Genomic DNA, 12,427 nt, shown 5'->3' with positions numbered 1-12,427 from the left:
AGACTGCCGCTCCAGTGCCCGCTTCGTCCCTTTAGACTCGTGTACCGCGTGACTGAGCATACGGCCACAGACGCAAATGCGCCACTGCGCCACAAACGTTGGTCGGCGGCAGAGACGTGCACAATGCTCGAGTTACATCTATGATCTCCGCAGTCGATATATCATTGTGAGCTGCACTGTGACGTCGACTTAGGAATTCACACACATTTGAAAATTCAAAAACGAAAGCATAAGTCTGAAAAAGACTTACATCTATGATCTCCGCAGTCGATATATCATTGTGAGCTGCACTGTGACGTCGACTTAGGAATTCACACACATTTGAAAATTCAAAAACGAAAGCATAAGTCTGAAAAAGACATAGTTGCCTAATAGGGACAGGCATTTGTGCCACTCGCTAATCCAGCTATGTTGGGGGAGTCAGAAGGACACAGACACGACGATGAGGTTTCCTTAATTAATAATGGCAGGATCAGAATTCTCAGAGGCAAGGTACGTCATTTGTTAGATGGACTTGTAACTGGTGAAAGGTGCTATCGTGTTGGTACTTAAAAACGACCGTCTCGTTCAAAAATTAATTTGCAGGTGTTGATATGCAAGAAAGATGCTTAAAGTACACTCCTGGAAATTGAAATAAGAACACCGTGAATTCATTGTCCCAGGAAGGGGAAACTTTATTGACACATTCCTGGGGTCAGATACATCACATGATCACACTGACAGAACCACAGGCACATAGACACAGGCAACAGAGCATGCACAATGTCGGCACTAGTACAGTGTATATCCACCTTTCGCAGCAATGCAGGCTGCTATTCTCCCATGGAGACGATCGTAGAGATGCTGGATGTAGTCCTGTGGAACGGCTTGCCATGCCATTTCCACCTGGCGCCTCAGTTGGACCAGCGTTCGTGCTGGACGTGCAGACCGCGTGAGACGACGCTTCATCCAGTCCCAAACATGCTCAATGGGGGACAGATCCGGAGATCTTGCTGGCCAGGGTAGTTGACTTACACCTTCTAGAGCACGTTGGGTGGCACGGGATACATGCGGACGTGCATTGTCCTGTTGGAACAGCAAGTTCCCTTGCCGGTCTAGGAATGGTAGAACGATGGGTTCGATGACGGTTTGGATGTACCGTGCACTATTCAGTGTCCCCTCGACGATCACCAGTGTTGTACGGCCAGTGTAGGAGATCGCTCCCCACACCATGATGCCGGGTGTTGGCCCTGTGTGCCTCGGTCGTATGCAGTCCTGATTGTGGCGCTCACCTGCACGGCGCCAAACACGCATACGACCATCATTGGCACCAAGGCAGAAGCGACTCTCATCGCTGAAGACGACATGTCTCCATTCGTCCTTCCATTCACGCCTGTCGCGACACCACTGGAGGCAGGCTGCACGATGTTGGGGCGTGAGCGGAAGACGGCCTAACGGTGTGCGGGACCGTAGCCCAGCTTCATGGAGACGGTTGCGAATGGTCCTCGCCGATACCCCAGGAGCAACAGTGTCCCTAATTTGCTGGGAAGTGGCGGTGCGGTCCCCTACGGCACTGCGTAGGATCCTATGGTCTTGGCGTGCATCCGTGCGTTGCTGCGGTCCGGTCCCAGGTCGACGGGCACGTGCACCTTCCGCCGACCACTGGCGACAACATCAATGTACTGTGGAGACCTCACGCCTCACGTGTTGAGCAATTCGGCGGTACGTCCACCCGGCCTCCCGCATGCCCACTATACGCCCTCGCTCAGAGTCCGTCAACTGCACATACGGTTCACGTCCACGCTGTCGCGGCATGCTACCAGTGTTAAAGACTGCGACGGAGCTCCGTATGCAACGGCAAACTGGCTGACACTGACGGCGGCGGTGCACAAATGCTGCGCAGCTAGCGCCATTCGACGGCCAACACCGCGGTTCCTGGTGTGTCCGCTGTGCCGTGCGTGTGATCATTGCTTGTACAGGCCTCTCGCAGTGTCCGGAGCAAGTATGGTGGGTCTGACACACCGGTGTCAATGTGTTCTTTTTTCCATTTCCAGGAGTGTATTTGTAGCATCGTCAATGCAGAGATGAGACCATGTCTATCAAATGAGAGATGACTGTCCGGGTAGCATTTGCTAAAATGGTTCACATGGCTCTGAGCACTATGCGACTTAACTTCTGAGGTCATCAGTCGCCTAGAGCTTAGAATTAATTAAACCTAACTAACCTAAGGACACATCCATGCCCGAGGCAGGATTCGAACCTGCGACAGTAGCGGTCGCTCGCCTCCAGACTGCAGCGCCCAGAACCACACGGCCACTCCGGCCGGCCCTAGCATTTGCATTGAGGACGAAGGCACACAAAATAGTGGAAGTGATAGTATTAGAGGAAGCGATGCTGACAATGATAAAATCGTTCCAGAAACTGAAATGGCTAGTTTGACAGGGAATGAGAAGCTTTTAGATTTCGATATCGGGCTGTGGAGTGGAAAAGCGTTTTAACAGTTTAAATAAGAAAAAAAAACTGGTGACGAGGGCCCTCTATAGCTTCTCAATGCCCTTCACAAATGCAGTGTTGATAACATATTCCCAAATATAATGGTAGCTTTACAGATTGTCTACACTTTACTTGTTACTGTTGCCCAAACAGAGAGGTCATTCAGCGTCCTGCAAGAGTGAAGAAACGTTTGGGAACTACAATGGGGCATAAGAGATTTGTTGAATTAACTATGAGCGTAATAGACTCAGAGCCCATTCGTTAATTTATACCAGGATTATGAATGAGCTTAAACCTAAAAAAGACTATGACAAAATACAATTCTGTGATATACCGAATTTATGTAAACTACAAGCATTAAAAAGAGTCTTAAAAAGGCCTTGTTTAAGTGATATTGCATCTTTTTCTTAGAACAGCAAATAATTTTTTTTTATTTGAAATTGTTCAAGGACGACTGGAAAAATGTCGATAAAGTAATACATCCTTAATTCTAAAAATAAAAAAAAATGGCATTGCATTTATGCAACACAGTATGAAACTTTTCATATTCACTTAACACACGATGCTTTGCACTTACGCAAAGCGATGTGAAATTTATATCATTAATAAACATTAACTGAGTACAAAACAGTTTTAAACACCTAATGAAAAACATTTATGAAAGAATTAATGACACTATAAGAAACTGATGGACGTCTTTAGATGCTATGGAATGCAAAGCAGCAGTTTTTGTGTTTATTTAATCATAAGTTTACTTTGCACTTCACACACATGACTGAGATATAGCCTTTGCAGTTATGGCGTTTGAACGTTGTTCTCATTCCGCAATGGCCAGTGACAGAGGGATTTAAGCTTACATCCTTTGGAGGCAACGACGATGTCTTATACTTAAGTCTGTTGCTCTCTGTGCTAGTTGTCTTCCCCGTTTTTTGCTCCAGGACCAATCTGGCAGAGAGTCTAAGCCAATTCAGATCTTAACTTCTTCTGGATTATTGTCATATCTGCCGTTCCTTTTTCAGTGGGTACCCTGCTGTATACAGTCCACGAATTTATTACATTATATCAATCACATGGAAAAAAACGTAAATAACATCGTTTGGCTCTAATTTTTTATCTAATTTTTATATTACATCTGCCAATGCTACTGTCTAATATATCCACATTTCCCAAATGTCAGTTGTAAACAGGAACAACAGCAGCACATGGTACCATTCTCTCAAACCTTTTCGCTTCAGATTTTAGTAGCTCGCCATCAAAAGTACACAGAACACAGACAATATTATTATCTTTATACAAAATAGATGAAATGTCCAACACTTTACTACTCCTCAGAATACTAGCGTACTTGTTTTTTCAGCTCCTTTGCTGAAACTTTGGAATTTGTCAATCTATTCCTTTAGATCGTTCCCAAAGACTGAATCCCGAGCTTAAACAGGTATACAGCTATATCTGCAGATGTACAATATGTTTTTGTTGTGGTCTTCAGTCCTGAGACTGGTTTGATGCAGCTCTCCATGCTACTCTATCCTGTGCAAGCTTCTTCATCTCCCAGTACCAACTGCAGCCTACATCCTTCTGAATCTGCTTAGTGTATTCATCTCTTGGTCTCCCTCTACGATTTTTACCCTCCACGCTGCCCTCCAATACTAAATTGGTGATCCCTCGATGTCTCAGAACATGTCCTACCAACCGATCCCTTCTTCTAGTCAAGTTGTGCCACAAGCTCCTCTTCTCCCCAATTCTATTCAACACCTCCTCATTAGTTATGTGATCTACCCATCCAATCTTAGCATTCTTCTGTAGCACCACATTTCGAAAGCTTCTATTCTCTTCTTGTCCAAACTATTTATCGTCCATGTTTCACTTCCATACATGGCCACACTCCATACAAATACTTTCAGAAATGACTTCCTGACACTTAAATCTATATTCGATGTTAACAAATGTCTCTTCTTCAGGAACGCTTTCCTTGCCATTGCCAGTCTACATTTTATATCCTCTCTACTTCGACCATCATCAGTTATCTTGCTCCCCAAATAGCAAAACTCCTTTACTACTCTAAGTGTCTTATTTCCTAATTTAATTCCCTCAGCATCACCTGACGTAATTCGACTACACTCCATTATCCTCGTTTTGCTTCTGTTGATGTTCATCTTATATCCTCCTTTCAAGACACTATCCATTCCGTTCAACTGCTCTTCCAAGTCCTTTGCTGTCTCTGACAGAATTACAATGTCATCGGCGAACCTCAAAGTTTTTATTACTTCTCCATGGATTTTAATACCTACTCCGAATATTTCTTTTGTTTCCTTTATTGCTTGCTCAATATACAGATTGAATAGCACCGGGGATAGGCTACAACCCTGTCTCACTCCTCCCAACCACTGCTTCCCTTTCATACCCTTCGAATCTAATAACTGCCATCTGCTTTCTGTACAAATTGTAAATAGCCTTTCGCTCCCTGTATTTTACCCCTGCCACCTTCAGAATTTGACAGAGAGAGTTCCAGTGAACATTGTCAAACGTTTTCTCTAAGTCTACAAATGCTAGAAACGTAGGTTTGCCTTTCCTTAATCTAGCTTCTAAGATAAGTCGTAGGGGTCAGTATTGCCTCACGTGTTGCAATATTTCTATGGACTCCAAACTGATCTTCTCTGAGGTCGGCTTCTACTAGTTTTTCCATTCGACTGTAAAGAATTCTCGTTAGTATTTTGCAGCTGTGGCTTATTAAACTGATAGTTCGGTAATTTTCACATCTGTCAACATCTGCTTTCTTTGGTATTGGAATTATTATATTCTTCTTGAATTACGAGGGTGTTTCGCCTGTTACATACATTTTGCTCACCAGATGGTTGAGTTTCGTCGGGAGTGGCTCTCCCAAGGCCGTCAGTAGTTCTAATGGAATGTTGTCTAGTCCCGGGGCCTTGTTTCGACTCAGATCTTTCAGTGCTCTGTCAAACTCTTCACGCAGTATCTTATCTCCCATTTCATCTTCATCTACATCCTCTTCCATTTCCTTAATATTGTCCTCAAGTACATCGCCCTTGTATAGACCCTCTGTATACTCCTTCCACCTTTCTGCTTTCCCTTCTTTGCTTAGAACTGGGTTTCCATATGAGCTCGTGATATTCAAACAAGTGTTTCTCTTTTCTCCAAAGGTCTCTTTAATTTTCCTGTAGGCAGTATCTATCTTACCCCTAGTGAGATAAGCCTCTACATCCTTACATTTGTCCTCTAGCCACCCCTTCTTAGCCATTTTGCACTTCCTGTCAATCTCATTTTTGAGACGTTTGTATTCCTTTTTGCCTGCTTTATTTACTGCATTTTTATGTTTTCTCCTTTCATCAATTAAATTCAATGTTTCTTCTGTTACCCAATGATTTCTACTAGCCCTTGTCTTTTTACCTACTTGCTCCTCTGCTGCCTTCACTACTTCATCCCTCAAAGCTACCCATTCTTCTTCTACTGTATTTCTTTCCCCCATTCCTGTCAAATGTTCACTTATGGTCTCCCTGGAACTCTGTATAACGTCTGGTTTAGTCAGTTTATCCAATTCCCATCTCCTTAAATTCCCACTTTTTTGCAGTTTCTTCAGTTTTAATCTACAGTTTATAACCAATAGATTGTGGTCAGAGTCCACATCTGCCCCTGAAAATGTCCTACAATTTAAAACCTGGTTCCTAAATCTCTGTCTTACCATTACATAATCTATCTGAAACCTGTCAGTATCTCCAGGCTTCTTCCATGTATACAACTTTCTTTTATGATTCTTGAACCAAGTGTTAGCCATGATTAAGTTATGCTCTTTGCAAAATTCTACCAGGCGGCTTCCTCCTTCATTTCTTAGCCCCAATCCATATTCACCTACTATGTTTCCTTTTCTCCCTTTTCCTACTACCGAATTCCAGTCACCCATCACTATTAAATTTTCTTCTCCCTTCACTACCTGAATAATTTCTTTGATTTCATCATACATTTCTTCAATTTCTTCGTCATCTGCAGAGCTAGTTGGCATATAAACTTGTACTACTGTAGTAGGCGTGGGCTTCGTGTCTATCTTGGCCACAATAATGCGTTCACTATGCTGTTTGTAGTAGCTTACCCATACTCCTATTTTTTTTATTCATTATTAAATCTACTGCTGCTTTACCCCTATTTGATTTTGTATTTATAACCCTGTATTCAACTGACCAGAAGTCTTGTTCCTCCTGCCACCGAACATCTCTAATTCCCACTATATCTAACTTTAACCTATCCGTTTCCCTTTTTAAATTTTCTAACCTACCTGCGCAATTAAGGGATCTGACATTCCAAGATCCGATCCGTAGAATGCCAGTTTTCTTTCCCCTGATAATGACATCCTCTTGAGTAGTCCCCGCCCGGAGTTCCGAATGGGGCACTATTTTACCCGTGAAATATTTTACCCAAGAGGACGCCATCATCATTTAACCATACAGTAAAGCTGCATGCCCTCGGGAAAAATTAAGGCTGTAGTTTCCCCTTCCTTTCTGCCGTTCGCAGTACCAGAACAGCAAGGCCATTTTGGTTAGTGTTACAAGGCCAGATCAGTCAATCATCCAGACTGTTGCCCCTGCAACTACTGAAATGACTGCTGCCCCTATCCAGGAACCACGCGTTTGTCTGGCCTCTCAACAGATACCCCTCCGTTGTGGTTGCACCTACGGTACGGCTATCTGTATCGCTGAGGCACGCAAGCCTCCCCACCAACGGCAAGGTCCGTGGTTCATTATTGACAATATATGTCAAAATATATGTGTAGTTCTTTTCTGTTGTAATTTCCAATGTAAGGCGAATCACAGAGTTCCCAGATGCTTTGGCGTCAGTTAGTTGTGAAATGATTTTTCTTTCCAAATGATTCTATTTTTCTGTATCCTTGGTTGTATTTCAGAAGCTTGTAATACCGGTGTATCAGTAACAAGTTCATTATTATCGTCCTCCAAAAAATTATTTGTATTATGGGTAATCCCTCTAGTATTCTATGGCTCGCTATCATGCAGATTCCAGCGCATTTACAGATAGTAAGACCTTCATCTGAATCATCAAATATAAGCCATCTTCACTGTTAGATGGACATTTTATGGACATAAATTCTTCATAAGGTATCACTTTGACTGTCCATTTTAAAAATATGCGGTTAACTCCATTATAACATTCGAAGTAGCACGAGAAACTAGAATTTCTATTGCTATTTGGTGGGAGAATTACTATGCTCTGTAGCACATATGCAACCGAAATTGATTAATGTAGTACTTACGTATTTATTAGCAAAGATACAATCTGAACTGTAAACTGTATTCGCCAGAGGTCATAGAAGCACTGTATATCTTTTATGTTCACGTGTTCTTGCTTAAAAATATCACAATCATCATAGGCAGAAAGAAATGTGTGCCTGACTAACAGCGCTACATGGAGGAATACACTCAGTAGCGCATTCTAGCGGCAGATTCTTTTCAGTTACCTTCATTAAGCAACATTGCCCATCTGCAAGGCAGTTTCCAGTGTTAAACTTCAAGGACAAAGATGAAAAGAGAGTTGAAACTTTGCATTGCACATCTGCAAAGCAGCGTTGTGGAGGGTTAATTATTTTCCATTAAAATTTTTCGAGTTTATAAAAAAAGGTGAAAATAAAAATATGGAGAAGGAGCCTAAGAATGTTTACCTAGAGGACGAAAATCATAGCACCATCCCTGTATACCAGTATAACAGACCAGAATTAACGACAAATTGAGCAGATCGCCACCCCAACTCTTATTCCATTGAGGCTCAGCCACTGACCAAATTCCAATACTGTTACAACAGTGTAATGGATCTATTTTGTATATTACCCTAGTGAGCTAATTATTTAATAAGCAACTATTCCAAATTAGACAAAGAGCAAGATAATCACAATGTAAGAAAAGTAAACAAAGTGGTAATCTCTACCTAACGGCTAATGTAATACATAAATGATTATGAAGTACTAACACAAAAGAACCATAAAAGTCAATCAGTTGGTAGAAATATCTGAAATTATCCTATTCTGTTTTAATTAAGATATTATACGAGTAATAAAAACGTGTTATACCATGTCACTCATTTTTGTTTATTGACCAATATACATAAAGTAATACTCATAATAACATAAGTATAAGCACTGTATCTATCAATGTTAATTGATATTTGAAGTACTAATATGTGTTTAACGAAATAACGAAACCCAAAACCTGTAAACAAATCGTCAAAAGATACTTTCTGTTTAAAATACCAAATTACTCTAAATGTCAACTGAAAGATCTGTTAAAACATCTGTTGTAAACACAGTAGGAACACTGTATTTAATTGTATTATTGTGTAATTAATGAATTTGCCAAAGTCACTGTTTATTCCCCTGTCTGACATAAAATCCACTGTTATCATTATTTTCTGGCTAATTTGTATGTGTGAAACAAATAGTAATGTTATACTAATTTTTTATGTATGTCAAATTGACTTGATGAGATACTTTTCAATTGTAATTACTGAAAACTGTAAAATGAACAATGGAGTAATTGTTTGAAAGTGTATATGAAAATATGAGTTGGGGAGTACGAGGTTCACTGTTGAGCTGTTATTTGCAACCAACCTCCTGTATCACTCTGAGTAATAAAATGTCTTAAAAATGTAGAAAGGTATACCTATAATTTCAAGTTACATTGCACTCTGATGGTAATTCTACCTATCCTGTTCTGGTCAAGTTCACCAGGCCATAATAATTTCGATGAGACTTATTAGCACCAAGTTTATATTATCTCACCTTTAATAATTTTTAAGACAGAAATAATTTTTAAGACAGAAATGTTTCTGTGAAACCCAAATAACGTGAACAAAGGTTGCATCTACTGAAAATTCTGATACAAGTGAATGGAAATGAAAGCACTGTAGTAGAAAAATGTGTCATATGTTGATGATTATATGGAGTACTGGCCACATCCACAGTAAGTATACTGTTCTATAGACGAATTTGTAAGTCTGGGATATCTTCCCAAACCCTTGGATTGATTTTAACAAAATTTGGCACACAAACAGTTAACTTCCTGAGCATCAGTAATTTTAGATTTATAGCCTATTAGCCCTACTATGAGAGAAGACGGGGTAAAAACGTGTTTTTTCAAAGCATGCCTTATAGGCTGCCCTGTACAAGTGAGATGTGTGCAAATAGTATCAGTCTGCCTTATCAATCTCCTTTGCATGGCAGCCTACACATTAAAAGCAGGGAACAATTTTCCAGCCCCCAATCTATAGGCTGAAGTAGTATCAGCATCCATTATCAGCTTGCTTTGCATGGCAGCCTACATGTTAGGGGCAAAATTCAGTTTTTTAAGTTCCTGATAGGTAGGTTGTCCTGCGTGATAGATGTGATGTGGAAGTAGTAATAGCCTGCTTTGTCGACCTGTTTTTCAGGGGCTACATATGCAGATCGGAATGGCTGGGAGAAGGTTGAGACTGATAGAGGAAGAAATAGACAGAGAGAGGGATCAGGAGTGGATGAATAGGGAGACAGGGAGCAGGCAGGGATGGACAGCGAGATGGGGGGTAGGAGGAGATGAACAAGGAGAGGGGCAGTAAGACAGAGGTAGCGGCAAAGGAGGGAAGGGTCATATAGAGGAGATGAGGAGAAGGATAGAGAAAGGTGGAAGAGGAAATGGATAGAGAGAGATAAGGGAGAAGATGGACAGAAAGAGTGTGGAGTAGGAGGAGAAGGAGAAGGAGGAGGAGGTGGACAGATGGATAAGGATGGAATGGACAAACAGAGAAGGACGAAGAGGAGATGGTCAGAGAGAGGGAAGAGGAGGGAAAGATGCAGGAGGCAGGTGAAAGGTCCAGTGGAGTCATGGGCAGGTGGAATGATTGCCTCAATGCTCAGGGCGATCCTGCGTGACTGGTATATCGATCTGGACAGTACGGCCTTCATACAGAAGCTTTTTGATGATCTCTTGTAAAATTTCGTGATCACCCCTTATAATTAAGTAAGTAATCAAACTTTTTCCATTCTTTTGCGAACACTGTTCTGTACTTTATAGTACATATGAAATCACATTTGCATTCTTAAAGTGTTTTTACACTGGATCACTACCCTTATTTTCTAAATCATTTAGAACGTCTCTACAAATAGGCTATTTCCGAATATGGTTTATTTAAATGGCAACCCCATAAACCTAATACTGAATATATTATACGAAAGCTATATTTACTGCCATGTAATGCTAGCATGGTCAAGTTAGTACATGGCAGTGCACGGTATCAATATATTACAAAAAGGTGGGTGAGAAAATGTGATTTTTCATGTGATCATATCTCAGGTATCAGTATCGACTGTGGAGATGGTCACCTCTATAATTTCTATTCAGGACGTATCATCGCAATTCTTAAAATGAAATTCTTGGGGAACTTCGAAACTTTTGTCGATATCATGATCTGTTACCGTGGCCCAGAAATTCAAACTTACCAAAATTATGCACGTAATATCCGGTATGAGGCATAAACGTAGTTTTAACTGATGTAGTGAACACATGGCTAGGACGATAGGGTCATGGCAAGAATTCTGAGGTCACCAAACGTTATACGTGCGTACTCATTTCTTATTTGTATGTGTCGAAGTATATAAATGTGTCGATGTATATACCAGGTGTAGAAGAATGAAACCGGAATTTCCCTACACATGGTGCTAGCCGTCAGTGTTGGGCCATGAGACCGCTTCTGCAGCGCCATTGCTTTCTGTAACGACTGACGACGAATGTCAACACATAATAACCCAAGTTCCATACATTGGTATCTGTTTCAAACCCGTAAACATGTCGAGTTTTGTACCAACGAACCACGATTTGCGGGCAGCATTGGTTCTCTTTGATTATTTGAAGGAAACTGCTGCAGAATCGTGTTGAATGCTTGTCGACGCGAGTGGTTCAAAAAATTCAAAAGTGTTGATTTTGAGGTGAGAAACGCCGAGGGCGGGAAACCACCGAAAAAGTTCGAAAACAGCGGTCTGCAACCCTTACTGGGTGAAGATGATGCTCAAACTCAACAGGAACTCGTGGAACAATTGACTGTGACGCAGAATGCCGTTTCTCTTCGGTTGAAAGCTATGGGGAAGTTGCAGAAAGTGGGGAAATGGGTTCCGCTTGAACTGAATGAAAGACAGCAAGCGAATCGAAAGACCTCATGTGAAATGCTGCTCGCCAGATACAAAAGAAAGTCGTTTCTCCACCGAAGAGTGAAAGGTGATGAAAAATGGATATATTTTGAGAATCCTAAGCGGCGTAAATGATGGGTGAACCCAGGCGAACCATCGACATCCAGTGCAAAACCAAATCGCTTTGGAAAGAAGACAATGCTCTGTGTTTGGTGGGATCAGAAGGGTGTCATCTACTATGAGCTGCTAAAACCTAGTGAAACCATTAACACTTATCGCCGCCAACAGCAAATGATCGATTTAAATCGAGCATTACGAGAAAAATAACCGGAATATGGAAATAGGCAACACCAAGTCATATTGCTCGGTGATAACGCCCCATCACGCACAGCAAAACGGGTCAGGGAAAGGATCGAGGCGTTCAGGTGGGAAATATTAGATCTCAGTCCGATTATCATCCTTTTGCATCACGGGGACACACTCTCGATGAGTAACGCTTCAATTCACATGAAAATGTACGAAAATGCCTCGCTGACTGGTTCCCTTTAAAAGAAGAACTTTTTTGTTGTTGTTGTGGCATTCATAGCCTGCCAGAGATATGGGAGAAATGTATAAACAGCAATGGAGATTATTTTGTATGAAATATTGTTTGTCAGTTTCAAACAACAGACGTGTAATTATTGCAACCAAATTCCGGCTTCATACTTCCACACCTGGTAAACAAAACGTCAGAACGTTACAAACCGACAGAATTCTTTCTATATAAGCAGCACACCGTGTTGTAGC

This window comes from Schistocerca cancellata, chromosome 1 (assembly GCF_023864275.1).
Source record: "Schistocerca cancellata isolate TAMUIC-IGC-003103 chromosome 1, iqSchCanc2.1, whole genome shotgun sequence".
Classification (NCBI taxonomy): domain Eukaryota; kingdom Metazoa; phylum Arthropoda; class Insecta; order Orthoptera; family Acrididae; genus Schistocerca; species Schistocerca cancellata.
Note: the sequence above shows the minus strand (reverse complement) of the source record.